This window comes from Sminthopsis crassicaudata, chromosome 5 (assembly GCF_048593235.1).
Source record: "Sminthopsis crassicaudata isolate SCR6 chromosome 5, ASM4859323v1, whole genome shotgun sequence".
Lineage (NCBI taxonomy): Eukaryota > Metazoa > Chordata > Mammalia > Dasyuromorphia > Dasyuridae > Sminthopsis > Sminthopsis crassicaudata.
Window position 1 is genome coordinate 38,808,363 of NC_133621.1, and position 27,036 is coordinate 38,835,398.

The 27,036-nt window shown below is 38.4% G+C and overlaps 1 protein-coding gene across 12 annotated transcripts in view; it reads left to right on the forward strand.

Moving 5' to 3' along the window:
• Positions 1-27,036, forward strand: part of TMEM108 (transmembrane protein 108) — a 346,872-nt gene that overhangs the window by 81,816 nt on the left and 238,020 nt on the right. For 4 of the 12 annotated variants that reach the window (XM_074271196.1, XM_074271201.1, XM_074271197.1 and 1 more), the window contains one exon: positions 16,495-16,566. The exons of the other annotated variants lie outside the window; for them this stretch is intronic. The gene's annotated coding sequence lies outside the window, so the exon portion shown is untranslated. Of the gene's footprint in view, positions 1-16,494; positions 16,567-27,036 lie in introns of those variants that run through there. 12 annotated transcript variants of the gene reach the window in all.

Genomic DNA, 27,036 nt, shown 5'->3' on the forward strand with positions numbered 1-27,036 from the left:
TAGTCTCTTTATAAGATTTCTACCAAAGCTTTGGTTATCTCTCTCATCATTGCCATGGATCCTTATGAATAAGAGAATTAGGGTTTCTCATCTGCCTCCTATTTCAGGTAGACTAACAAGGCATCTTTATTCTTTTTTTCTATACTTTGGCATCCTAGTCTAAGAAGAATTTCAGAAGCAAATGGTGACATCCATGAAGCTAAGGTTCAATATTATGACTCTTTTTTTCTAATTTCCTTTCTTCTTTCTTTCTCTTCTCATAATTTTAAAGATAACCTTAATATTAAAGATAAATATATAAATTAATTAGCAGGATCTTAAATAAGCAATAAATGAGTAGCTTTCTATAAAATAACCAAAATATAATCCAGTTTGCTGCCAATGACACAGTTAAAAGATAGTCTGAAGTTGGATGAGCTTCCCTAAACTTAGTAATTAAAGTTCATTATTTAAATGGCTCTATGATCTCATTGGTATAGCCATTGCTTTCCCGGGGGGCAGATTGTGATTTTTTTCCACACTCCATTGGGGATGCGTATTACCCATGCATTTTCCATGGATAATCTATTCCATTGTCCTGAATGAATTTTCTCTGGAAAATCTTTAAAATATATATTTTTGGAATTATTTCTTTATTATTTCCCCCCAATTTTACATAAAAGTAATTTAAACATTACTTTTGAAATATCTTTAAAGAAACATTTTATGTCTATAAGTGTAGCATGTTAGCTGTCCATATGTCAGGCCTCCTTCTCAGGATATGACCCGTCCCTTCCAGTAACTTTACTTCTTCCCACAACTGCTGCTGCATTTCCTCACTTTTCAGCTGCTATATCTATATTTAAATACTTATATTAGAATCTATATTAAAGGAATATGTAATTATTTTCATTTGTGTTTCCATCCATTAGAATGTGAGCTACTTGAAGGCAGAAACCAAATTTTTTATATTCAAAGTGCATGTTTTTTGCCTTTCTTTGTCTTCCTACTGTCTGCCACATAGTAAGTACCTAATAAATGCTGGTTCATAGACTTTAAGAGAAACATTTCCAATTTTGTGGAACCATATAGTGCTATTAGTGTTCTGTTGGCATCAAGTCTCTGAGAATCCAGGCTCATACTCATGCCATAATGAGATGTCTGAGGAGTACTTCAGAGGAGCAATCTAAATAATCATTATTATATATATTATTAATTATGCAGCTAGGTAGTATGTTGGATAGAGTGCTGGGCCTTGAGTCAGAAAGGCTCATCAAATTTGACCTCAAACACTTACTAGCTGTGTGATCCCAGGCAAGCCACTTAACCTTATTTGCTTCAACTTCCTCAACTCTAAAATGACCTGGAGAAAGGAATGGCAAACCACTCCAATATCTTTGCCAAGGAAATGCCAAATAAAATCCCAAAGAGTCAGGCATGGCCAAACAAGTGAATAACAACAATTGCTAATTATAAATATAGTTTTAATAATAAAGGGAAATTAGAGTAGTCAAATTGTGGATGGAGATTGTTAGAATTGTACTAAAATGTCTCCTTTTTTCTTTCATATTCCTTATTTGGGCCAAGATAAACCAAAGAGAAGATGGAAAATAAAATATTATAGTTACCTATAAAAATTAAAAGAGCTGTTACATGGAAGAGGGGGTAGGCTTACTCTATATTAGTTGTTGTTTGAGAGGGCATAATTTGTATTAGAGGGATGGAAGTTATAAGAAGGCACAGTTCAATTTCCATAGAGGTAGATAGCTCTATAGATAGAGCTATCCACAAAAGGAAAAAAGTTGCCTTACAAAATGGTGAGTGTCCCATCCCTGGATTATTCAAGCAAAATTCATAGAAAGGAATCCAATGATGGATGGATAGTTGTTCTAGATTAAGCTCTAGCTCTGAGTTGCCATAATTGGTAATGCACACTCTTGCTTGTAAAGCTGCATCCTTGGGGTATCTACCTTTCCAGCACAATCTTTGGTGTCAGATAAGAGCAGATGCACAGATAGATAGACAATAATGATGAGAATGCAGTTTTTCACACTTCCACATTTATCATGCTGTGCAAGAAAAATCAGAGCAAAAGGGAAAAAATGAGAAATAAAAAAATCAAATAAACAAAGAACAACAAAAAAGTGAAAATACTATGTTGTAATCCACAATCCAGGCCCCATAGTCCCATAGTCCTTTTTCTAGATGCAGATGGTTTTTTCCTCACAAGTCTACTGGAATTGGCCTGAATCATCTTATTGGTGAAAAGAGCTAATTACATAATCTTACATAATACATTAAATTACATTACATTACATAATCTTCTTGTAGCTGTGTTGAATGTTGTCTTGGTTCTATTCAGCTCACTCAACATCAGTTCATGTAAGTCTCTCCAGGCTTTTCTGAAATCAGTCTACTGATCATTTCTTACATAGAAATAATAAGAATGGAGTTTATAGAATGAGGAAGAGGAAGGAACTTGTATCCAAAATAAAATCTTCTCAGAAACTTGAAATATGGGAAAAACATCCAGGAATTTCACAAAATAGCTTAGGCCACACTTGGACTGAGTTAAAAATTTTTTCTCTGGGAGGTTTTTACAAAACCCTTGGTTTCTGTTGAAGTCTTTTTAGAAAACCTTGATTTGAAGGACATTATGCCCTGGTAAGTGATGTAATCCCGTTTTCAGTTCCTGGGTGATTTGGGACTGGAAACTTGTCATTTACATTGGGAACTGATCAAGTCCTGGCAGACTGACACAATCTCATTTTACTTCTGGGAGATAGATTTGTAAACTAGAAAGCCAATTATTAATTTATAAGGAAAACTGTAATTGGATAATCAAGACTTTCCTTGCATTCTCCACATGACATCCACTCTCCCTAATAGTATCCTCACAAAGGAAGCAGAGTATATACTTATCTATGTGAGATCTACCTGCTAGATATTATCAGTATTCGTTAGACAAGCCACCTCCCTCTATCATGTCCTTCTCTCAACCATGCTGCCTTGGGAGACCCACCCAAGAGACCAGATGAATATTGGAGACGAAGGTCTCCATGGTAAACCAGATACCAAGCCTTCATATTTCTTTAAGAGATATTTTAGTTTAGGCTGCATTAACTTGATGGGGTAAGCTTTTGCTATTCCTGGTATCATGGTACAGTGTTAAGAGAACTGGATTTAGCACCATGAGCACATGAATATGATTCTCTCTTTGTCATCGGTTACCTGTGTGACCACGGCAAGATCCTGGATCTGTCTGAGCCTCAGTTTCCCTCTCTGTAGCACGAGAGGCTTGGACTATGTCATCCTTCAGGTCCCTTCTAGCTCCAGGTCATTCTTTAGGTAGAATGATTCTATGAATCAATGAATTCTGGATCAGACTTATATGCCCATAGCCAGGTCTCATTCTTTCAAAGATAAAACTGGATAAATTCTGGAACTTTAGTCCAAGATAGATTTGATTTATCTGGTTTCTGATCGATGTGCTTATAGTTTGTACTGTTTCTGTTTCTTCCTTCCCCTGCCTTTGCATTGACACATATTTTATGGAGTGTCAATCGATGTAGCCACAGCAGCTTGGCAGAGAGGCTAGATCAGTGTCCGTTTTGGATGTGGAGTCAGAAAACCCTAGGCTTGGATTATGCATGCCTTAGAGACTAGAGCTGAGCTCGGTGATCCTGGCCAACTCACTTATCTTGGTAGCAGGGAGTCAGTCTCCATTGTAGTCTTCTGCTGGGAATGGCAATGGAAAAGGCCTACCAAGCCACAAAGACTTTGCTTGTAGGCTCAGGAATAGAGTGTGTATCTACCATTTGAGCATCATACCATTAAAGTTCAGAGAAGTTCATCAACCCCACAACAATTTCTGAGATTTATTTACCAAGTGTTCAAGAATTTGTGGTCTACAACTTTGCAAGGAAACCCCCCCACCTCTGGAACCTCTGAGCCATGATGTATTCAAGTGTGAAGACCTAATTAGACTCTGGAGCATTAAAGCCAAACAAAGAAAGACCCTCTGTTATAAATATATGAAAGGGACATTGCTGTTGTAGACACTGAATGTGTGGGTACTTTAAACATGAACAAAATTTCAGAGATTTTGCCAAGTCCCTGGATTGGTACATTATTCCTGCAGCTAGGTTTATTGCTCAGGGTAATAGCTGGTCACCATCTTTCGTGAAAGCTAATTTGGAATTTATTAAGCAAATGGTAAGAGTCCTCCAGAGGTACCCTATGAACAAAGTATGGCTTCACCTCTCTCTCCTGAAATACCATTAGAATATTAGAATTTTAGAGCAGAAATTAACCTTTGTATATGTCATAGAAAGCAAATGAGATCTAGATGGAGTTCTATCTGCACTTAGCCTATCCTCTTCTCAGCTTTGGTTTACTCTTCAGTAAAATTATGGTTTGAGATTTAAATGAGCATCCTTCTACTTTGAAAAATTTTTGTTCATCTAATCAAAACCCCTTATTTTATGGACAAAGACACAGTCCTCCAAGAGATGGAGTTTTTTGTCCAATATTCCAAGCACCTTCATCTTCCTCTTCCATGATCTACCTCCCATCAACATTTTAAGATTTCAAAGTCACTTTATATCCATTATTTTACTTGATTCTTATGACAACCCTGTGAAACAGGTGCTATAAGTGTTATCCCTGTTTTAAAGTTGAGGAAATGAAGGCTCAGAACCAAGTTCATTGCTTGGCCCATGGTTATCCATGGGCCCTTTTCTGTATCCCATTCAAGTAGGCTTTGTGTTCTTCCATGCTTTTCTCAGATTCCCTGCCTCTCAGTCCATTCCCAGTCTTGAACTTAGGAGGCTGCACTTATTTGGAAGAAAGATCTCCAAAAGTATTTTCAATGATCTTTTGAAACTTTTTAATGATTCAAAATTTGCATCTCATTGGCACCAAAGTTTTGGGGTATGATGGAAAAGCAAATTAAAAGGAAAAAAAAATATATATATATCCTTAAGATTTTAAAAACAAAACTTTTTATTTTCAAAATATAAACATAGATAATTTTCATCATTCACCCTTACAAAATCTTGTGTTCTAAAATTTTCCCTCACTTCCTCCCACCCCCTCTCCTTGCAATTCTTCTATATGTATTACCACAAATATCATGATGCACAAGAAAAATCAGATCAAAAAGGAAAAAATGAGAAAGAAAACAAAATGCAAGTAAACACCAACAAAAAAGTGAAAATACTATGCTGTGATCCACATTCAGTTCCCACAGTTTCCTCTCTGGGTGCAGATGGCTCTCTTCATCACAAGATCATTGGAACTGGCATCAATCACCTCATTGTTGAAGAGAGCCATGTCTATCAGTACTGATCATCATATAATTGTGTTGTTGCCATGTATAATGATCTCCTAGTTCTGCTCATTTCATTTAGCAGCAGTTCAGAAGCTTCTCTGAAATCATCCCACTGATAATTTCTTACAGAACAATAATATTCCATAACATTCATAGACCATAACTTATTCAGCCATTCTCTACCTGATGGGCATCCACTCAGTTTCCAGTTACTTACCACTCTAAAAAGGCTTCCCCAAACATTCTTGCATATACAGAATCCTTTCCCTTCTTTAAGATCTCTTTGGGATATAAGCCCAGTAGTAATGTTGCTGGATCAAAAGATATGCACAGTTTGATAACTCTTTGGGCATAGTTCTAAATTGCTCTCCAGAATAGTTGAATCAGTTCACAACTCCACCAACAGTTTTAGGGTCACAGTTTTCTCATATCCTCTCCATCATTTGTCATTATCTTTTCCTGTCATCTTAGCCAATCTGAGATGTATGTACTAATACCTCAGAGTTGTACTAATTTACTTTTCTTTGATCAGTAGTGAATTAGAGCACTTTTTCGTATGATTAGAAATGGCTTTAATTTCTTCATCTGAAAATTGTCTGTCTAACCTTAAGACTTAAAAATAGATGCACACCTTGCATGTATTTCATAATGTGGTTTGGGAGAAAGTATGCTTATTTTGGAATCTGAAGTTCTGGGTTCAAATCCTAGCTATAATACTAACTTTGTGACCTTAGATAATTATTTTTTTCCCTTGGGCCTCATTTTCCACAATTCTAAAATGAAGTGTTGGGCTAGATGTTCTCTGAGACCTTTCAATATTAGCTTAATGAATCTCTGGCCCTGAGGGCAGGGAAAATGTGAAATACTTTTGTGCTGAGCCAGCTAGGAGTAAGGGCTGGCAGTGGCCCACTGGGTAAGGGTAAGTGAGGAGGGCTGGTATCTGGCTGACTGAGTTGTGTAGAGGGCTGACTCACAGAAGAAGTGAAGATCACACATTAACTCGTGGCCTTAGTCTGAGGGAGAAGGACAGAATTAGCGAGGAGAGCTCAGACACTGGGTGGATAACAGGCAAGAAATCCGAACAGCAGCAGCCTGGGGTGGAGTTTTAGCAAATGTCACCTGCACTGATAGGGTTAGGTGCTTCCCAATCTGAATAGAAGATACATGACTGAGCTGAGAAGCAGTAGAATGGACTCCTCCAAAAAGCTAGGAAGGTGAATCTGGGTAGTTTTTCAGAGGAGAAATATTCTAACCTTTACAGAGGTATACTCCTTATATCCCCATTGGCATATGAGTGAGAAATGATGTCCTCCAATGTAGGACGACTAAGAAGGATTCTACTGCTTGATTTTCCATCATTTACATGGCTCTTCTGTCAAATAAAATGTCTTTCAGTTTGATATACGGCCCCTGCCTTATGTTTGGCAGAGAATGCACTAACTAGATAAAGTTGTGAACCAAATATCAAAAATATCCCACATTTAATCTTAGAGCATTGTGATTCCAGAGTAGGTGGGATACCCATTACAATAAAAGGGACAAAACATTGTCATATCCATTTATTCATGATGTAGTGGAAAAGATACTGGATTTGGCAATAGAGGAAATAGGTTTGAATCTGGATCCTCCCTTTATTCCCCTTATAACCTTGGATAAGCCACTTTTCCTTTCTGGATCTCAGTTTGTTGATCTGTGGAATGAGAGAGTAAGACTAGATAATCTATCTTTTGGATTCTCTCTGTCACTAAATATTCTGTTCCTGTGAAAGTTCTCTAAGTGTCTCCATTGAATTCTAGGACCACATTCTGATTGCTGAGTAATGGATAGTTGGGAAATCTCTGCCTTAGTATGTACATGTATCAAGATTGGGAAATCTTAGACACATTTCTGTCTTGGCAAACCAAATGGATTCAACAGAGAACAAGTTCCTGAAATTTCCATGGCTGCCTACCATTGTTCAGCCTTTCTTTACCTCTTGTTTAGAGTGTTGCAGAATCTTCTTAACTGGCTTCTTAACTTTTCATCAGTCCCTTTGCAATGCAATCCACATTCTTCTATGGAATTAATCTTCATGATATACAGCTTTTATCACGTTATTCCCTCATTCAAAAACTCTCAATGGCTTCTTCTTACCAAAAAGTAAACTCCAAGTCCTTTCTCAAGACAATTAATGTTTCATTTTCTTGTTTCAGGTTTACATTACACCATGCTGTAGCCACTCTCAACTGTTCCATTTCCCGGTACATCCTTTGCTTTTTAGCTACTGTTACTTTGCTTGTGTTATTTTCTCTTCCCTAAGACTCCCTCTTCTCTTTCTTTATCAATTTTTGACATTCTCCCCTTCAAGACGTAGATGCCTTCTGCAAAGCTTTTCTTGGCCTCTGCACTGGAAGTAAGCTTTCTGTTTATCTTACTATTCTTAGAACATTGATTATAATGTTTCTGCTTCTCAATATGCTTAGCATACTCTACTTGTGTTATGTTTGGATATGTCAACATCTCTTTTCCCCAAGTACAAGCAAGTAAGCTACTAGAAAGCAGGGACCAGGTCTTCTTGATCTTTGTAATGTCTCTTTGTCATGACTAGTACCTTACATGTATCTTTTAGATTAAGATGTGGAAGGGTCATCAGTGCTTATTTTATGAATAAGGAAATTGAGTCCTGAGAGAGAAGTTAAATATCACATGGGTGATACAAGAGCTGAGATTTGAACCCAGAACCTCTAATTCTGAATTCAACACTCTTTCCAAAATACTATGTTTTGTCATGTTTATTGACTCATTAAATGAATAAACAATTTTTTCTGATTGTTAACATTGATTCTACCTAGTAGAACCAAAAAAATTTAGTATTTGGAATTCCTTTAGTCCATTCTCCTCAATTTAGATATGTGAAAACTTTCTCTGACAAAGGAAATCACTAACCCCAAAATTCCATAGATAGTGGTAGAATTCAGACTCTGAGAATGACAGATACTTTAAAGATTAAAAAAAACCCCTAAAATCTATTAATTAAGCAGAATACTATCTATTACTCTATTATATGCTTCCTTTTAATAATTACCTGCATTTTTAGGTAGTGTCATGAATAGAATACTAGATTTGAAGCTGGGAAGGAAAATCTGTGTATGAATCCTCCCTCAGGCCCTGTATGGACCTAGAAGTCACTTAGTGACTCAATTCCACCATCTGTAAAATGGGGATAATACCTACTTCACCTTGTTTTTGTGAGGATCAAATGAGATGATGTGTGCAGTGCTATGTAAATAATACATATTACTATAATTAAATTCCCTATGAACTTCTTGAGATCAGAGGACTAGTGTCCTATTTTTCTCATATCTCTCTTATACTTGGCATGGAATGATAAATCATTGATAGCTTGCCTCAAGGTATATGAGTCAAAATTTAATCTTGAGCATCTAGTATATAGAATAGTCCACTTGGAGTCAGAAATACTTGGATGTTTGGAAGGCCTGGACTCAAATCCTACTTCAAATACTTACTAGTTATGTGACCCTAGGCACATTATTCCTGCCTTCTGAACTTCGGCTTCTTCATGCTTTCTTTGTGTGGCTGGCTGCCTGTGGCAGCACTGGTTGTCTGATTCTGAACTGTGCTTGTTTTCTGCTTTGGATTCTTTTTAGTTTTCACGGACTTGATTCATTCAGTCCAGATCTCTACCAAGACCCCATTATTGTTGGGATGTGTATGTGTTAGGGGGCCTGATTGTTAGTGAATTTCCAGGTCGGTCAAGCCTGTGCAGGGCTGTGAAAGTCCCAGGCAAAGAGTAGCTCAGTCTAGCCCTTCACTGTACAATTCCACTGGAGCTGGAATGTTTCCTGAAGGGATTTGTTCCAGTATATTAAGGAACTGATTGCCTGTTCCTTTAAAGAACAAATGTTTATTCACAACACATTTTCCAAAATTTCCCAGATAGGAATTGTCTACTGAATTAGTAATTCTCAGTAAAATAGAAACCCTCAGCAGCTTGGCAGACGTTTAGTCTAATGAGCTAGCATTTTTTCAAAGGTTTACTATATGCTAGTCACTATGTTAAGGTCTGAGAACAAGAATACAAGTAGGCAGAAAGTTCATTGCTGTCCCCAGGGAGTTTCCATTCTAATAGGGGAGACTGTACCTCAAAAGAAGCTGAAATAGGGATGGGGTGATGATAATGGAAAAAGAAGTCTAGAAACTACCACCCTGGATGTTTCCTCTAAAATGGAGGTTCCCGATTCAGCAGAATCTTTTTAGAAAGGCCTGGAGAGACTTACATGAACTGATGCTAAGTGAAAAGTAGAATCAAGAGAACATTGTGCATAGCAACAAGATTATGTAATGATCACTTCTGATGGACTTGGCTCTTTTCAACAATAAAGTGATTCTGTCCAGTTCCAATGGGCTTGGTAATGGAGAGAGACATCTACACCCAGAGCGAGGACTGTGGGTAGTATTTTCACTTTTTTTTGTTGTTTGCTTGCTTTTTGTTTTTTTTTCTCATTTAAAAAAATTTGATCTGATTTTTTTATGTAGAATGATAATTGTGGAAATATATATAGAAGAATTGCACATGTTTTACATATATTGGATTACTTGCTGTCTAGAGGAGGAGGTGGAAGGAAGGTAGGGAGAAAAAGTTTGGAACACAAAGTTTTGCAAGGACAAAAGTTGAAAACTATCTTTGCATATATTTTGAAAATAAAAAGCTATTATTTTAAAAAATAAAGTTAAATTGAGGTTCCTATTGAACTAATCAGAGGAAGGGGCCAACGGAGCAGACACATCTCCCTGAGTAAGAAAGCTAGGGGAATGGAGGGACAAACTTACCTCAAGTATGAGTTTCTCCCTCATTTGGCTGTTATATTTGTACAGAGCATTCTGTTTAAATCATCATCTCCCCTTCCCATGCATCAATGATCAATAAAATTAACAACTTGAAGCCTACATGGTGTCATTGAGGGATAACTAAGTAGAAGAGTTAGAAAGTTGGATATTCCATTAGGAAAACTTGTATCCAATTCAGAAAACATTGATTAAGCACCTACTATGTGCCAAGCACTATAGTAGTTGTTGGAAATACAAAAATCAAAATATACCTTACTTTTGATGAGAGAAAAGAAAGGGGCAAAGATAGTAAGATAATCCCATGCGGTGCAGTGTCCCCTGTAAGTGAATTTACAGGCCCGAAAACCTAGATTGATAAATAAAAGATTTATTGTAGAAATTTGGAAGTAAAGTTCAGTTAGAAAGACACCAGGGCCAAAAGTGGCTGTTGGGCGGGTAGAAACCCCTACATGGCTGGAAGGATGCCATGTGTTGGGGGGGAAGGGCTCCTACCAAGAGAGAGCTCCAACTTGGCTCTTTTATACCTAAAAGGGGCTTTGTGGGTGGTACCCCAAGTTCTTGGCGGGCTTTTCAGATAGCTCAGATCCAGTGGGGGCTGGACCTGGATATTCAGCCATGGGGGTTGGGAAGCCAGAAAGGAATCTTAAAGGGACCTCAACCTCCATCACCTTCAAGATGGAACATTTTGAGATATCAGCTCTGTGACCCTTGGGCAAGGAAGCATTATCTAGTGATAATGTTCAACTAGTTCAATTAGAGTTCAAATTTAACCTCTAATAGTATCTGAGTGACTTTGAATAAATCATTTAATTTCCTTAGCCTCAGTTTCCTCATCTTTGTGTGGAGTAGATGACATCTGAAGTCTTTTTAGGTTCTATTTATATTATCTCATGATGCTGTTAGTCATCTCTGCCTCAGTTTCCTCATCTCTTAAATGAGAATCCCATGACAACTTCACAGATTTGTCACAAAGACCAAATATAGTGATGCACGTGGAAACATGGAAGCCCTTTGTAAACTTTAAGATACTACGTAAATGTTGCTAGAGTGAAATCTACTTTTGTCTAAGAATGATCTGAGCTTTATTCAACCAGAATTACCTCTGTGACATTTTGAGGATTTAGCAATGTTTTGTAAGTCAATCACAGATATGAAGCTAGAAGGGACTTCAGAAATAATCCCCTTCATTTTATACATAAAGAACCAGAGAGAAGAGGATTCTGGGAAGATGGCAAAGTAGGTTGGTAAATTTCAAGCTCTCCCAATTTTTGCCACTAATAGACCATATTCGCACCTCAGGGTAAACATAAACTTATAAAAAATCAAGGCAACTTGGGGTAGAACTGGGGCTCTCCTGCTACAATCTGAGAACATCTGAAGATCCCAGGCTGGGGAGTAATCTTTCAGAAATAACTCTGGGCTAGCTCTGCAGAAATACCAAGGAGGGACACCTTGGAGTTACCTGAGTGTGGCTGGAGCCTCAGCAGGAACCACAGAGACTTTCACCTACTGGACTGTTTTGTAAAGTCAGGGTTTAAGTCCTGGAAGACTGAGGGAACCTGAGTTGATTGAAAACTCCAAGCCCAGGTGTACTACAGGGATGGAGCCCTGGGTGAGAAAGAACAAGCACACTGGGAATGCAGAGGCAGCAGAAAAAAAAAAAAAGCTTCTACCCCAAAGAGTAACATGAAATAGCTCCCTGCCCAGAGAAAATTTATAGAAGAGCTCAAAAAAGAATATAAAAATCAAATGAGATACCTTGAGGAAAAACAAAAAAAAAAGCTTCCAAGAAAAACAAGATTATGAACAAAGTTAACTAATTAGAAACGGAGATACAGAGTTCCAAAGAAAATAATTCCAGTGAAGTTATGATAGACCAATAAATAGCAAAACAGATTATAAAACAGTAAGAAAATAGAACAGAAGGTGAAATATCTTATAAGAAAAGTGATAGATCTGGAGAACAGATCAAGAAGAGAAAATATAGGAATAATTGAACCAGAAAGTTGTGACCAAAAAGAGAACCTTGACATAATAATGCAGGAAATAACCCAAGAAAATTGTCCTGGGGTGATAGAACATGAGGAGAAAATAGAAGTAGTAAAACATTCAACAATCACTTTCAAAGAAATCCTTTGTGGAAAACACATAGGAATATTATTGCCAAATTTTGAAAACCCCAGATCAAAGAGAAAATTTTGCAATAAACAAGAAAAAATAATTTAAATATGCTAGAGCTACAGTCAGAATTGTACAAGACTTTTTAGCAGCTACAACATAAGAATACAGTTTCTGGAATCATATTTACCACAATCAAAAGAAGTAGGTCTATGGCCAAAAATACCATATTCAGCAAAATTATCTAGAATTTTGATTAAGAAAAAATGGATATTCAACAAACTTGCAGATTTACAGGACTTTCTATCAACCAAACCCTAAGTTAACAGAAATTTTAATGTATAAGTACCAATATCAAAGAACAATTTTAAGGAATTCATCATTGACAAACTGTTTAAATATGAACAAATTATTCTTTTACATGGCAAATGTATTCTATATATTTAAGAGTACATCAAAAATAGGGTAACTCAAAAGAAAGATTGGTAGAGTTAAGGTAAAAAATAGTAATCATGTTATACAAATAAGGTGCAGAGAAAGAATAGACATAGAGGCATTAGAGGAGAGAGGAAGGTTCATAGTGCTGAAAAACCTATCAGGAGTGGATTTAATAGGCAACTCTACATCTATACTCTGAAGGGTGTAGCACCCTCCAAAATCTATACAGAAATAAAGATGGAGGGATGGGCGAATGGGGAAGCAAAGGGTGAGGTAAGAAGACAAGAGAAGAACCCTGGATGGGGAGAGGTTAAGTAACAGCATGTTATGGAGCAGAATTCAATTAAAGAGTCTGCATGGATTGTAAAGATGTGTGTGTATGTGGGGTGTGTGGTGTGAGTATGTGTATGTATGTATACATCTATACATGTATAGATAAATATATCTTTTCTTAACTATTTAGACAGCTTAGATGTGGTAGAGGGATGAAAGAGAAAAAAAAATAAAGTAAATAAACTATGCAGCAGAGAACCAAAGTATAATTTATTAGGAAGTGAAGAAAAAATGATCACTCATGAATATAATTTCTTCTACTAATATCATGAATCATTGGATTTTGGTTTAACCTTCACACCAAAAATCAGTGTGGTACAGAGAAAAGCATGCTGGGTTTGGAGCCAAGGGATGCTATTTCAAATCCTAATTCTGCTACTTAGCACTCTTGACCTTGGTCCTCTCTCAGTTCCTCATCTATAAAACAAGGGGATAGGCCTTGGAGCCCTCAGAGGTCCTTTCCAGCTCTAAACGGATGATCCTTTGATTAGCATGCAGCCCTCAATGGTGCCTTGGTCGTATATCACCAACCAGCTGCTGCCAGAGCCTGCTCTCCCCGTTCCCAGCCCTCTGGACTTCCTGTTTGCATTTTTTATCTTGTACTTCTTCCCTTTGGATGACAGATGTGCTTCAGACTTGCTGTCAGCATCTGGCAAGACTAGAAAGAAAGGAGGGAGGACAAGATGGGAGCTGGGGGAAAAGAAAGGAGTAAGAAAGGGAACACAAACCTTCCATTTAATTAAAAAAATATTTGCAGGGCTTAGCCTGGGTACCTGCTGTTTTAACTAGAATGATTGGTTTCTCCACTGGAGATTGCTTCATGGCCTCTGCAAGCTTCCCTGAGCCCAGGCTATGATGGATGAGTAACTGCTGTGATATATAGGATTTTGCTTATTCGCTCATATGTAATAATTGTGATATATGTTGCAGAAAGTTGGGAAGAGTTGTGCTATCCCCACCTTCCATTGGGGCATGAAGCAGTAATAGTTCAGCATAGGGAAACATTAAATTCCAATTAGACTTTTGTTTTTTTGTTCTTTGTGGGGAGGGGTTTACTTAGTTATAGTTAGAAGCGCTCAAGATAGGGAGAAAGGGAATAGCAAAGGGCATCTCTTGCTTTTGGACAACCCCCATGCAGAAGGAGCAAAGTACTTTGGAAAAATCCTATTGTGCCTGAAAGTTTTCTCTGATCTGGACAAATGGGCTACATCAGCAATAATAACTGTTGTCCAGATTATAAAAGATGATATCTCAAAGTAGCGTGGTATAGTGGTATGACTTTGGGAGTCAAGAGTCCTAGGCCTCTATCTAATGATACTGACATTTTTATGTATTTATTTATATTTTTATATATTGCAAAGGGCTTTACAAATATCTCATTTAATCTTCACAATCACCCTAGCAGTGGGTACTATTGTCATCCCTATTTTATATGTGAGGAAACAGAGGCTGAGAGATTAAGTGTCTTGTCCAGTGTCATGAAACTAGCATCTAGGGCAAGATTTGTTCAGCAATATACCATGAGCCTACTAGTTGTCTATGTCATCTGTCTGGATGATCTTGGTCAAGTCCCATAGCCTTCATTTCTTCTGTAGAATGAGAGGATGGAATGAGATTGTCTCTGAAGTCTCTTGCAGTCTTTGTTTGATGATTTAAACTCAATTCTCTAGAGATAAGCATCTTGGAAGATATGCACTATCAGGGAGAGGATGGACCTTCAATAGCATTTAGGCCAACCTCCTCCTTTGAGAAATGAGGACACTGAGACACACACTTGTCCAAAATCATGGATTCCGTTGTAGTTAGGTCCTCTGATCCCAAATCAAGCAGGCTTTCTGCAGAGCCACACTGCTTAAAGCTCTACTGTGGGGAGTTTGAGCCTGCTCTGATGCAGCTAGGTACATGTGATGAGAACACAAGGAGAGCTGAGCCCTTGAATTTTGATGTTCACTTGCCTTAGGGCACACAGGGCTCTGGGGAAGAAGTTGGAAAGCTTAGTGTTTTCCTGACCTTTGCCAAATCAGAACATTCCTAGGAATGAGACTCCTTGAAGGCTGTGAGCAGCAGCATCTGAAGACTACTTGCTATACAGGCGATTTCTATCTTTATTTTAAGCTCTCCCTTTCAAGACCTCATCAGCAGATCCATACAGATTTGCCTGGACTGTGTTAAAAATATTGTTGCTGTTCAATCATTTTCCAGTTGTGTCTGACTCTGTGACCTCATTTGGAATTGTCTCTGTAGAGATACTGGAGTGGTATGCTATTTCCTTTTCTAGCTCATGTACAGATAAGGAAACTGAGTCAAACAGTGTTAAGTGACTTGTCCAGGGTCACACAAGTGTCTGAGGCTGAACTTGGACTCAGGTTTCCTGATACTAGGTCCAATGCTTTATGCACTATCCTTAATCTTCTGTTGTTTCCCTAGATAGAATGTAAGCTCTTTGAGGGCAGGAACTGTTTTAATTTTTTCTTTGTATCTACATCACATCACCACCTAGCTGCTCCTCTTAAAAAGTTTCTTGATCTAAAGGTGTTTCCAGAGAAAAAAGTGTCAAGGAAAAATTTAACAGTCATAATAAGGAGGGCTGAGATCCAAATGACTCAGTCTTTGCTCACATCCTGCTTGGAAGGCACAGCCCATCATCCCACCAGTTTACAGTGCCATCTTCACAGTGTCTTCATCACCAGCTAGTTGCACTGAGCTCTCCTCATTCTTGGTTTGCTGTATATAAACCATAGCACAAATTCCAGTAGACTTGGGATGGAAAGAACCATCTGCATCCAGAAAGAGAACTATGGAGACTGGATGTGGATCAAAGCAGAGTATTTTCACCATAGCTGTTGTTGTTTGCTTGTTTTTTCTTTCTTGTGTTTTTTTCTTGTACTTTTTGATCTCATTTTCATTGTGCAGCATGATAACAGAAAAAAAAAACATAGCACAGAATCCTTATCTCCACAAGCCTCTATACTGCATTGGACTTTCTTTGCTCTCTTTTTTTTTTCATCATATTTGGGGAAATGGAGATGGGTTTTTAATAAGATAGTCCATTTTCTTTTTGTGTCACAGACTCCTTTGGCAGTCTGTGGAAGCCTCTGGAACCTATCTCAGAATAATAGTTTGTTATCTATATTCATAATTGAAAGAAATTCTAAATTTCCATTAAAAGTTAGGGAAAGTAAAAATGTCATTTTTCCCCATCCAAGTTCAGGGAACTTTTGAAATCTAGTCAGGGACCATAAATCCAAGGTTAAGAATCCTTAAAACTAGACCAATTTAAAAATTTTTATTATTATATTTTCTTTTTATATCACCTTTATTTTCTAATATGTGCTTTGCCTTTCCTTTACTCATCTAGGAATGCCTTATAATAATAAAATTTTTTAAAGAAAGAAGAGGGAAAACAGTCTTGAAAAACTAACATACTTATCTTCTGAATTTGACAGAAGCAACATAAAAGAGTGGAAAGAATATTTCTCTAGAGTCTGAGCAGTGGATTCAAAGACCACCTTTGACAGGTACAGACCTCATTTTCCTCATCTATGAAATGAGGAGACTAAACAATATGGCTTCCGAGGCCATTTCCAGTTCCAAAGTTGTCATATGCCAAGTTTTATACCAATGGTCCTTCATCTCTGCAAAGAAGAAAGAGATCTGTCTTTTCTCAAATCTTCTTGGAGACCAGTCTTAGTCATGACATAGAATCCCGTTTCAAGATTGTTTTTTGTTTGTTTTACTTCTTTCTATTCAGATTTCTGTTTCCATTATGTAGATCTGTTTCTTGGTTTCCTCTGGTAGTGACTGAAAACTTTAGAATATCATCCTGAATGGTCCTCTGGGAATCTACTCATTGAGTCTAATGCACAAAATCACATCCCCTCTTTGCCTCTGTACTCTTCCTTGGCCACATGTTCACCTGCTTGCCAGTGAGGGTTTGGGGACTATTAAAATTTCATGTTGTTCCTGTTCATCACCAGTGTACAAACCAAGGCAAGGACAAATTGCACCTGATGTAAAGCAGCAAAGATTGTGAGAAGGGATTGTTCTTTTCTCATTCTATGGCTTAAACATGAGTTGATGCCAAGGATGAGTGCACTGTTATACCACTATCAAAGAGAAGAGCAAATGAAGGTTGTCCTGGGAGTAAATTTCCTCAGTGACTGCTTGAGGTAGTCCTGCCCCCCCCCATCCTTCCACAAAAAAAAAAGGGAGTTGGGTCATAACTCTGAAAAACAATCTTGGGTAGCACAGTGGAAGCTGCTTAGAGCCACCAAGGATCAAAGTGGCAGCTCTGGCTGGCATTTCTTATATGGTCATTGACCCAGTGAATTATCTGTGTTCTATCAAAAGACTACCTAGGTTGTGAATTGAAAAAGCAAAACAAAACAAAACAAAAAAACCCCAGAAAACAAAAAAAGGAAAACTATATCACTGAGAATGAGATGCTGTAGCAGTGTAAGTGTGAGAGGCAGAACAGCCACCAGGCTGTGAATCAGTGAAATGAGGGTCAAAGAATTCTGATCCATCAGCAAAGCTTTAAAAACAAAGGTAAAAGTAAAAGAGCCTCAGCCTCCTAGCTGTTTTCCTTCTAAGACAACATGTGCTTTTGTAAATGTGGAGGGAGGGGGGCTTGTCTTGTGATTTCATTGGTTTAGAGAAGTCCCAGGTAAGAACCCTTCTCCACAACCAAAACAGGTCAACCCTTGTGTTCCACTTAGAATTTTAGGGAAACCAAATGAGTTGTCCAGGATCACTCAACCAAGATGTAATAGAATTAGTCCTTGAACTCAGATCTTATTTATTCTAAGCCTGGATTTCCAGCCAGTGTTCTTAATGTTTCCATTTCTTAGCATGGTTGTAAACATGTATTTCAAATGACAGTTTTATACACTTACTAGCTACTGTGAGCTTGGACAAGGACCTTAGCTTCTCTCTGCCTCAGGTTCTTCATCTGTAAGCTGCCTCAGGTAGTTGTGAGGACCAAATGAACTAGCATATGTCAAGCACTCTGCAAATTGTCTATGCTATTATTATTATTATTATTATTATCATGTAAACTCATACATAACATTGGCAAAATGAATCCAAAGTACTTTGAGAAGGAGAGGTATTGAAAAAGGCACTTGAGCCACTTCATGAAGGATACTAGGAGTTTTAAGGGGTGGAGGTGAGGAGGGAATGCATTTCATATGTGGGGTTCAACCACCTGCAGAGGTGGGAAAGGAGTGTCCCATGTGGGGATTACTCAGTAAGTCAGCATAACTGAATCACAGAATACAGGTAAAGAGGCTGGAGAGATCAGAAGGGGCCAAATTGGGGCTTGACCACGATGTCACATAGCTAGAATGGCCCAGGTGACAGAAGGGATAAAGAACACTGGATCTGGTAAATTGTTAGCACTAATATCTGTCTGCCCAGGTTGCATGTACCTTAGGATTCTAATGTTTATTGTGCAACAAGAAAATGATATTCACACACATGTACTGTACTTAGACTATATTGTAACACATGTAAAATGTATGGTATTGCCTGTCGTCGGGGGGAGGGAATAGAGGAAGGGGGGGTAATTGGGAAAAATGAATACAAGGGATAATATTATAAAATATATATATATATATATAATAAAAAAAAAAAAAAAAAAAAAAAAAGAACACTGGATCTGGCTGAAGTCAGGAAATCCAGAGTTCAACTCCTTCCTCAAACACTAGCTCTCTTGGCTTGAGTTTCCTCATCTGTAAAATGGGCAGGTACTAGTACCTACCTCCTAATGCGGTTATAAAGATAAACTGAGGTCATATGACTGACTCAACAGACCCCTTTTGGAGTTTTGTTGGCAAAGATACTGAAGTTGTTTGCCATTTTCTTCTCTGGCTCATTTTATAGATGGGGAAGCTGGGGCAAACATGGTTAGGTGACTTGCTCAGGGTCACACAGCTATAGGTGTCTTAACTCAAGTAAGGCCTTTGCCTCTGTGTGCCAAAATTTCGGGGTGATAGTGGAATAAAAGCATTGGGAATCCTTCAGTAACATTCATTCATTCAGTAATAATAGATCATACAAAGATTTTTAAAAATCTGATCTCGGTACCTTAAGTCTTATTTTCGAGGGTGGTGGTGAGAGGCAACTGTAATTAAGTGACTTGCTCAGTATCAGCCAGCTAGTACATGTCACGTGTCTGAGGTAAGATTTGAATTCAGATACTTCTAATTCTAGGGCAGGTGCTCTATCCACTATCTCTTAACACTTTAACTCTCAAGAATAAAATAAAATAAGAAGTCACTAAAATAATGCCAGTCACTTCTGCTCACCTGAATTTGTCTCTGGGGAGCAAAAAATTGCTAGACATTTTGCACAGTGTAAGCACTTAATAAAATACTTTTTCATTCATTCATTCACACATTTCTTCACTCATTCATTCATCTTTCCCTTTAGAATTGTTTTTGCAATTCTAAGGCTGCAAGTTAGGTTATGGCTACTGCTATTATTGTTTTAGCTATATAATGGTTTCAGCTGCCGTCTCAACAAGGGAGTGGAGTGGGGGAGAGCAACTGTTTCAATTTGCAGCGATTAGAAACTGCAACCTACTTACATGATGTTCTCAGAATCCACTTCTTGCCCAGGAACCAGCATCAATAGTCATTATCCTACGGATGACAAATATTAAGCTGTCTCTGAATTGGTGCATTTGGGGAAATGTGTTGATTGGAGGGAAAGTTATCTGCTAAGCAATCATGCTCTCCCTCTGACAGGTTTATAAATAATTTTGCTTTTTTAGAGAAAAGTCTGGTTATGATATGAAGAAGGATGGCAAGTCAGCCATTTAAAAACATCTTCACGAAGTACAAATTAAATATGAAGTTGAGCATGAGGATATCAATCTATCTGTTTTAGTTTATCTTTTAGTCATCAATGCTCTAGCAGAAAAAATGTTAAGCTTAAATAAGAGTGGAATGATAGGAGACTCAGTGACATGACAGGAAATTCAAATAGAATCTGGCTTTGGGTAATGGAACAATTCCAGTAATGCCCAAGGATACTAGAGCTTGACACTGTAAAGAGGAAAAACTGTGGGTTAAGGTGGCTTAAGGTCAGGAACAGGCATTGGAAGGAGCTAAGTGCTGGTGTCACTCCAGAGAGAAGGTATCAGAATTCAGACAGTCAGCAGAGGTCTGCAGGAGGGAGAAAGGCCTCAAAGGTCAGGATATCCATAATCTAGGTGGAGGAATTGGTTAGGTTTGACATTAATATAATAATAATGCAAGCTTGGTACTGAGTTCAGGAGTATCTGAACTACCAGCTCCTTAGAAGTGGAAGGAATTCACATGAAATCTGGAGCACAGCCCCAGGAGTTTGAGGGAGGGGTCCTGGGGAGATAAGTGAGCAGTATAGGGTACAGACACCTAATGGGTGTTCCTGGGAAAGGAGGTAGAGACCTATGGAGAAGGACTAGGTAGATGATGAAGGAAGGAACCACAGCAGACTGCCTACTTTACAATCCCTTCTTTCCTCCAATTCTACCTGAGTCTCTTTTAGGATAAAATCTTTGAGTTGAAGGACCCCTAACCCACCCTATTGTTTTTAGAAATTTATGGGGTGGTTGAGGAGACAAAATACCAGCCTACTGGACAGCAAAAATATAGGGCCTCCCGTACAAAGGCCCAGAACAGGGAATCGTAAGCTTTTTCAGTCTTCCAGTAAGAGACAGAGATAGGCTCCCTGAAGCTCTCTCTTGATAGACACACACATTGTTTCTCTAACTAGAATGTAAGCTCATGGAGGGCAGGGACTGTTTTCATTTTTTTCTCTGTATCCACATCATTTCACATGGTGTCTGGCACTCAGTAAGCAGTCCCCAAATAATTGTCGATCAGTTAATTAATTGAAGGCAAAACCATTAAGCTGATAATAGAGGATAGGATGATAGGGGTGGGAAGAGAGAAAAGGAAGAAGTTTTTTAGGCTTGTTTTCATTGTCTCCCTCTGCACCACTTTATAAAGGGAATTGTGAAGCTAAGTGAGGAGACAGGCACAAAGAGGTCAAGGCATTTGCCCACTTATTGATTAGTGGAAAAAGCAGGCTTTGAACCCTTTTTTCTGCCCTTAAGTTACCCCTGATTTTGCCCCTCCTTCATTTGCCCCAGAACCCTTTTCTTTGGGTCAAATTGAAGAGACCCTCAGTGCCCAAACTCCCTGTCTCTCCCGCCTAAGCCATTGTCTTGATGAATTAATAAACTGACAAATGAGAATGTGGAACAACCCCCCTGCCATCCTGTTAATGTAAGTAACTGCTTTTGATGGATTAAATCTCTTGGTGATGCCCAGATGGAAAATTCCAAGGCCTCCGTTAGCTCCCTATTTGACAGGTAAGGAGTGATGAATGACCCTGTTCAGTTCTCCAGCTTCCCTGGCTTTCTAAATTGCCACCTGAAAACATTATAGATTATGCTACCCAGTGACATGAGATTCTTGTGAACAGCAGTTATTCTGAAATGAGGACTGCATTCTTTTTGCTTTCTTTCTTCTTTTAAAAAACGTTTGCTCACAGACTGTAGTTTCTGCTTTATTGATGTTGCCAAGTGTCATGGAGGGAGAGACGCTGCTGCAGCGGCTGGGCAAGCCTGATCTGAGCCACACAACTCAGACACTTCAGGCCTCTGCCCAGAGATTTGGGTGCAGCTAATGATGACTGCAGCGACAGGTTCTCAGAGAAAGACTTTCCTAGTGCACACTTCTCCTTAATCCATCCCTTCTCTCTGTCTGGCCATGCCCATACCTCCTGCTGCAAGGACAGAACTACAGAGTATTGGAGTTGTAAGGGATTTCAGAGGCCATCTAGTTCAAGCTGTATCTGAAAACAAATCACCCAATTTTGCCAGGACCTCTTCAATAACAAATCTACTGCCTTCTAATGCAGGTCATTCTCCTTTTTTTCTCCTTTTTAAGCACTCAAGATTAAATGATTTGCCCAGGGTCACCTGGCTAGTAAGTATCTGCAGCTGGATTTGAACTCAGATTTTCTTGACTTTAGCACCAGGACTCTATCCACTGTGCCACCTAACTGTCTCTCCATTCTACTTTTAACTGCAGCATTTATTAGAAAATTGTTTTTAAAACAATGATATCTTAAAGGTGTTGCACATTATTTTCTTTCTCAATATGTTCTTTCCCTTTCTCGTTATGAAACATTAGTAAAATGTTTAGCACATAGTAGGTAGATAAAAAAAGATTGTTCTCTTCCTTTCCTCTTGTATTGTTCCATACTTCCCCCCCCCAACCTCCATGGAGAGAGCAATTCTTTATAACAAAGAACAATATTAGGACACTTTCCTTTGCATCAAGGCTAAGTTGGCTATTTTTTTGCAACATCTCCCCATGCAGGTCATAATTCCAGGGTGTCTCAGAGGATTTTATGCAATTAATAATAATAAGCATTTATATAATGCTTTTTAAGCTTTGGAAAGCACTTTATAAATATCATGTTTTATCCTAAAAATAACCATAGAAAACTATTATTCCTATTTTATAGATGAAGAAATGACAGAGATTAAGTAATAATTAAAATAATAAGTATATACATGATGCTTTTAATGTTTGCAAAGCACTTTATAAGTATCTCATTTTATCCTAAAAGCATTCCTGAGGAAATATTATTCTTCCCCTAATGAAGAAATAAACACAGAATAATAATCATTATAACAACAATAATACACAGTTACATATGGGCCAGGTGCTATGAATAGGCACCTTATTATTACCTTATTTGATCCTCACCAAAACTCTGCAGGTTTGATAATACTATTTATCCTCATTCTACAATGAGAACATGAGGCAAGCAGAGATTAGAGTTAGTAAGGAAGTCCATAGTTGGTCTCAAGTTTTAGGAGTTAAGGAGAGGATTTCCTACATGGGAATCTATTAGGAAAGAGGGTAAGGAAGTGGAAGGGGAGCAGATTCTGCTGATAAAATCTCACAAGCTATGGTCAGGACCCGGAATCCAGGACATCTCAGTTGTAGGAACCACCCTAGAAATCAAAAGTGGCCAATCAGAGTGGCCAATAAGTGAGGCTCAGAAAACAGGGTACTAAACAGAGGCAAAGAATGTGGGGCAGAGGGACCAAGAAGATTCTGATGTCTGCAATCTAAATTTGTTCAATATTTTGTTGTCTGTGAGCCATGAGACTTCTTTTGCTTCTGGGGTTCAAAGCACACTTCATTTATTTTCTGAGTGTCTTCTAAGCTCCTGCTTCCCCTGTGAGGCTCTTCCTGACAATCCCAGGCCTCCCAGGTTTCTTTTAAAGTACTTCTTCAGGTGAATCTGGAATGCAGAGAAGTTAAGTTCCTTCAGTTCACAGAGGCTTTAAGTGGCAGAGTTGGGATTTGAAGCCTGCTCCTGTGATTTCAAATCCATTATATTTTCCACTGTTCCAGGCTGCCTCAAAGCATTGGGGATCTCTTGATAGCTTTGCAGGTAGACTTTGAAAGGAACACAAATAAACCCTGACCCTATACTCAGTTTATTTAATTGGAATTTTAGGTTTGGGCCGTGGCACATGGTCATCAGCTCTGAATGTCTCTGAAGATCTTTGAAACATAATATTGGGGTCTGAGAAATAGTAACAGGAGAAACCATTCGTTTTCAGACAGCCTTCATTTTTCCATTTTACACAGAAACAGAGACTTACAAATTCATATCCTGCTTATGTACTTGAGTCATAAGACATCCCAGGCAAACCATCATTAATATAGAAGAGAAAATAATACCCAAGTATACTCTTTTCCCCACTGGATACTTACTGGATTCTAGTGTAACAATGTCAGTCTTTTAGACCCACCTCAAGTTGTAACTTTAACTATGAATCTGCATAATACTTCTGGAAAAATTGCGTAATCACAAATGGGGAAACTCAAGGACTGACTTGGGGAAGGGTTGAGAATTTAACTCTTAGAGCCAGAGTAATTAAAAAATGCTCTGTAACTTGCCCACTTGCTATCTGGCAAAAGTTTCTTTTTCTGATATTTCTTAAAATGTCCCACTCAGAATTGTTGTAAATAGAGCAAAACAATTATGGTGACATGATACCCACTTCTTGTGCCGCACAGGATTCTGAAATAATCAGCCAGTTCTATTTCCTCTTAACAGTCCCCAAAAGCAGCAGTTAAAAGAGTAAGATGGCAACTTAATTAAAAAACAACTGCCAACAATAAACGGGTAAGCAAAATATAAAGAGCTAATTTCAGATAAGAGCCTTATCCTAGGCAGCAAAGAGCTCTGCTGCATGAGGTCTGGGTTATTATTGGGCTCTTTCCCTGGCTTGTCCCCCAGTCCAGAACTAACTGATGGTGCTCTTAATTAGATGCATTTTCCAAAGAAAGATAAGATGAAATTCACTTTGATTTTTATAGAATAATAATTTCAAATGTGCTGAATGGTATCAATATATAGAGAATGTTGCTCCTCAACATTAGAAACTTCAGTTTATAGATTAAAAGTTGAAAGAGATCCCAGAAGCCATTGAGTCAAACACCTTCAAATTCCTGGGGCAGATAGAGCTCCAGAACTAAGTCAAAAAGAGTCCTCTTCATGAGTTCAAATTTGGTCTCAGCTACTTACTACCTGTGTGAGTCTGGACCCGTCATTTAACCCTCCTCATCTGTAAAATGGAGATAATGAAAGCTCCTAACTCGCAAGGTTGTTCTGAGGCTCAAGTGAGCTAATTTTAAGGCACTTAGTACAGTGCCTGATACAAAATAAGTATAAATGCTAGTTGTTTGTTATTATCATCATTACAAATGAAGAAACTGAGTCCCCACATGATCTGATTCCTGCGTATCCCTCATGGCGTGGTCACTAAATACTAACCAGTGTGATTTTGAATGAGACACTTAACTTCAGTGTATTCTCATGTGGAAAATGGGGTGAATGGACTAGGTGGTCTTTTAGATTTTTTCCCACCACTTGTATTGTACTTAAATTTCCTTTAAGAGCCACTAACACCATTGCCAGCAATAGCCTCAAGGAGATCAAAGGGAAAGATGGACCAGATCTCAACACTTAAGCCATTCTTTCTTGGACAAGACTCACCTAAGGCAGATGGAGGCAAGCAGACCATATTTCCGCCATGCCTGCCTAGGCCATTTTATTCTTATTTGGAAGCACAGCCAAAACCTCTGGCACCAGAACCTGGTGATCTTGCCCTGGAAGGGAGCCCTAAATTCACTTCAGTATTTTCAGAAGGAATTCTGTCCAGGAGGTTCTGCCGAGATATTATCATGGCAATATGACTTTGAGTGACTCCAGAAAGAGTCGCCTTCATTGTCAAATGAGCAGAGGCAAATGGCTGTCAGCAGAATTCTGTGGAGGCCGTTGTCAGCATGAAATGTTGACAATACAAGTGTATGAGATTATTTTTTGAGAAGGTTACAGGGAAGCATCGCAAATGCCAACCCACATACCTGGAAAGGGAGATGGCAAGCTGTCGATGGACCCAAATAGAATTACACTGAGTTCTCATTAAGGACACGTTTTAGAAATCGGGATTCATTTGGATTAACTTAATTATAAATACAACTTTTCTGAAATGAACAGAGCACGAATTTCATATCAGGGAGGGATTTTTTTCAGTTCAGATGCTCAGTCAGCCCAACATTGTTTAGTGCCTCTTATTGTTATAGGTTTGTCATTGTTATCATCCTCATCTTAATTACTAACTTACTTTTAGCAAATTAGGATTTATAAGACTTGATTTCTTGTGGACTCCAAGAGAGCATGTGAGATAGGTAATTCATATATCTTGTCCCCACTCTACAGATGGGGAAGTTAATGCTTAGTATTAGTATTCACTTGGATTTTTTTAAAAGCACTTATTGAATGCCAACAATGAGCTAGGCATTGTGCTAAGTGGGCATTGGGAAAAGGAACAAACATTCATTTATTGCCAGCTCTGTGTCAGGCACTGCACTTGGTACTTTACAAATTTCTCATTTGCTCCTCATAACAAACCCTTGGAAATAGATGCTATTACTACTATTATTATTATTTTCTTCATTTTGAAGTTAAGGAAACTGAAGCAGGCAGAAGTAAAATGATTTGCCCAAGTCATACAGCTAATAAATGACTGAGGCTGGCTTTTGACACTCTACAATCTAGCTACTCCATTATCTAGCTATCTCTAGGTGGGCATGGTTGAAAGTAAAACAGTGCTTTCCTCTCAAGGAGGTTTTTTTTTTAATTCTACCATGCTGTTATCAAGTAGTGAGCTCCTCATCTAGTGCAAATCAGCACTTTTCCTCCAATTTTTAGTCTTTGAGAGTTTCATGGTAGCACTGATAAGTTAGGTGACTAGTCTAGGATCATACATCTTAGAGATATCAGGCTTAAATCCAGGTCTTTTCTGATTCTATGGCCAAACTCTATTATGCTAGACTATCTCTCAAGAACACACTCATGTCTACAAAATATATGTTACATATGAAGCAACACAAAGTAACAGTGGGGGAGAGATATAGAAACAGAGAGAAAGAGAGAGACAGAGAATCAAAGCAAAAGACATATTCAGAGAGAGAGAGACACACACACACACACACACACACACACACACACACACACACAGAGAGAGACAGAGACAGAGAGGCAGAGAGATACAGAGCAACATAGAGGGACAGAGATAGAGACCAAGAGACGGAAGACACAGAGAGAGCTAGAAACAACTAGAGACAGACAGAGACAGAAACAGAAAAAGTCAGACAGACAGAGAGAGAGAGGGAGGGAGAGGGGGGAAAGGGAGAAGGAAAAGGAGAGGGAGAGACAGAGGGGGAGGGAGAGGAAAAGGAGAAGAATGAATACTTATGGTGGCGTCAGAGGACATATTTAGAAGGCACTGTTTAAGCCATGCTTTGAAGGGGTTCAGAGAAAGCAATAAACTTGCCCAAAGGTCACAGAGATAAAAAAAAAATGTACAAGATATTCCTACCTCAAAAGAGGTTTTATTT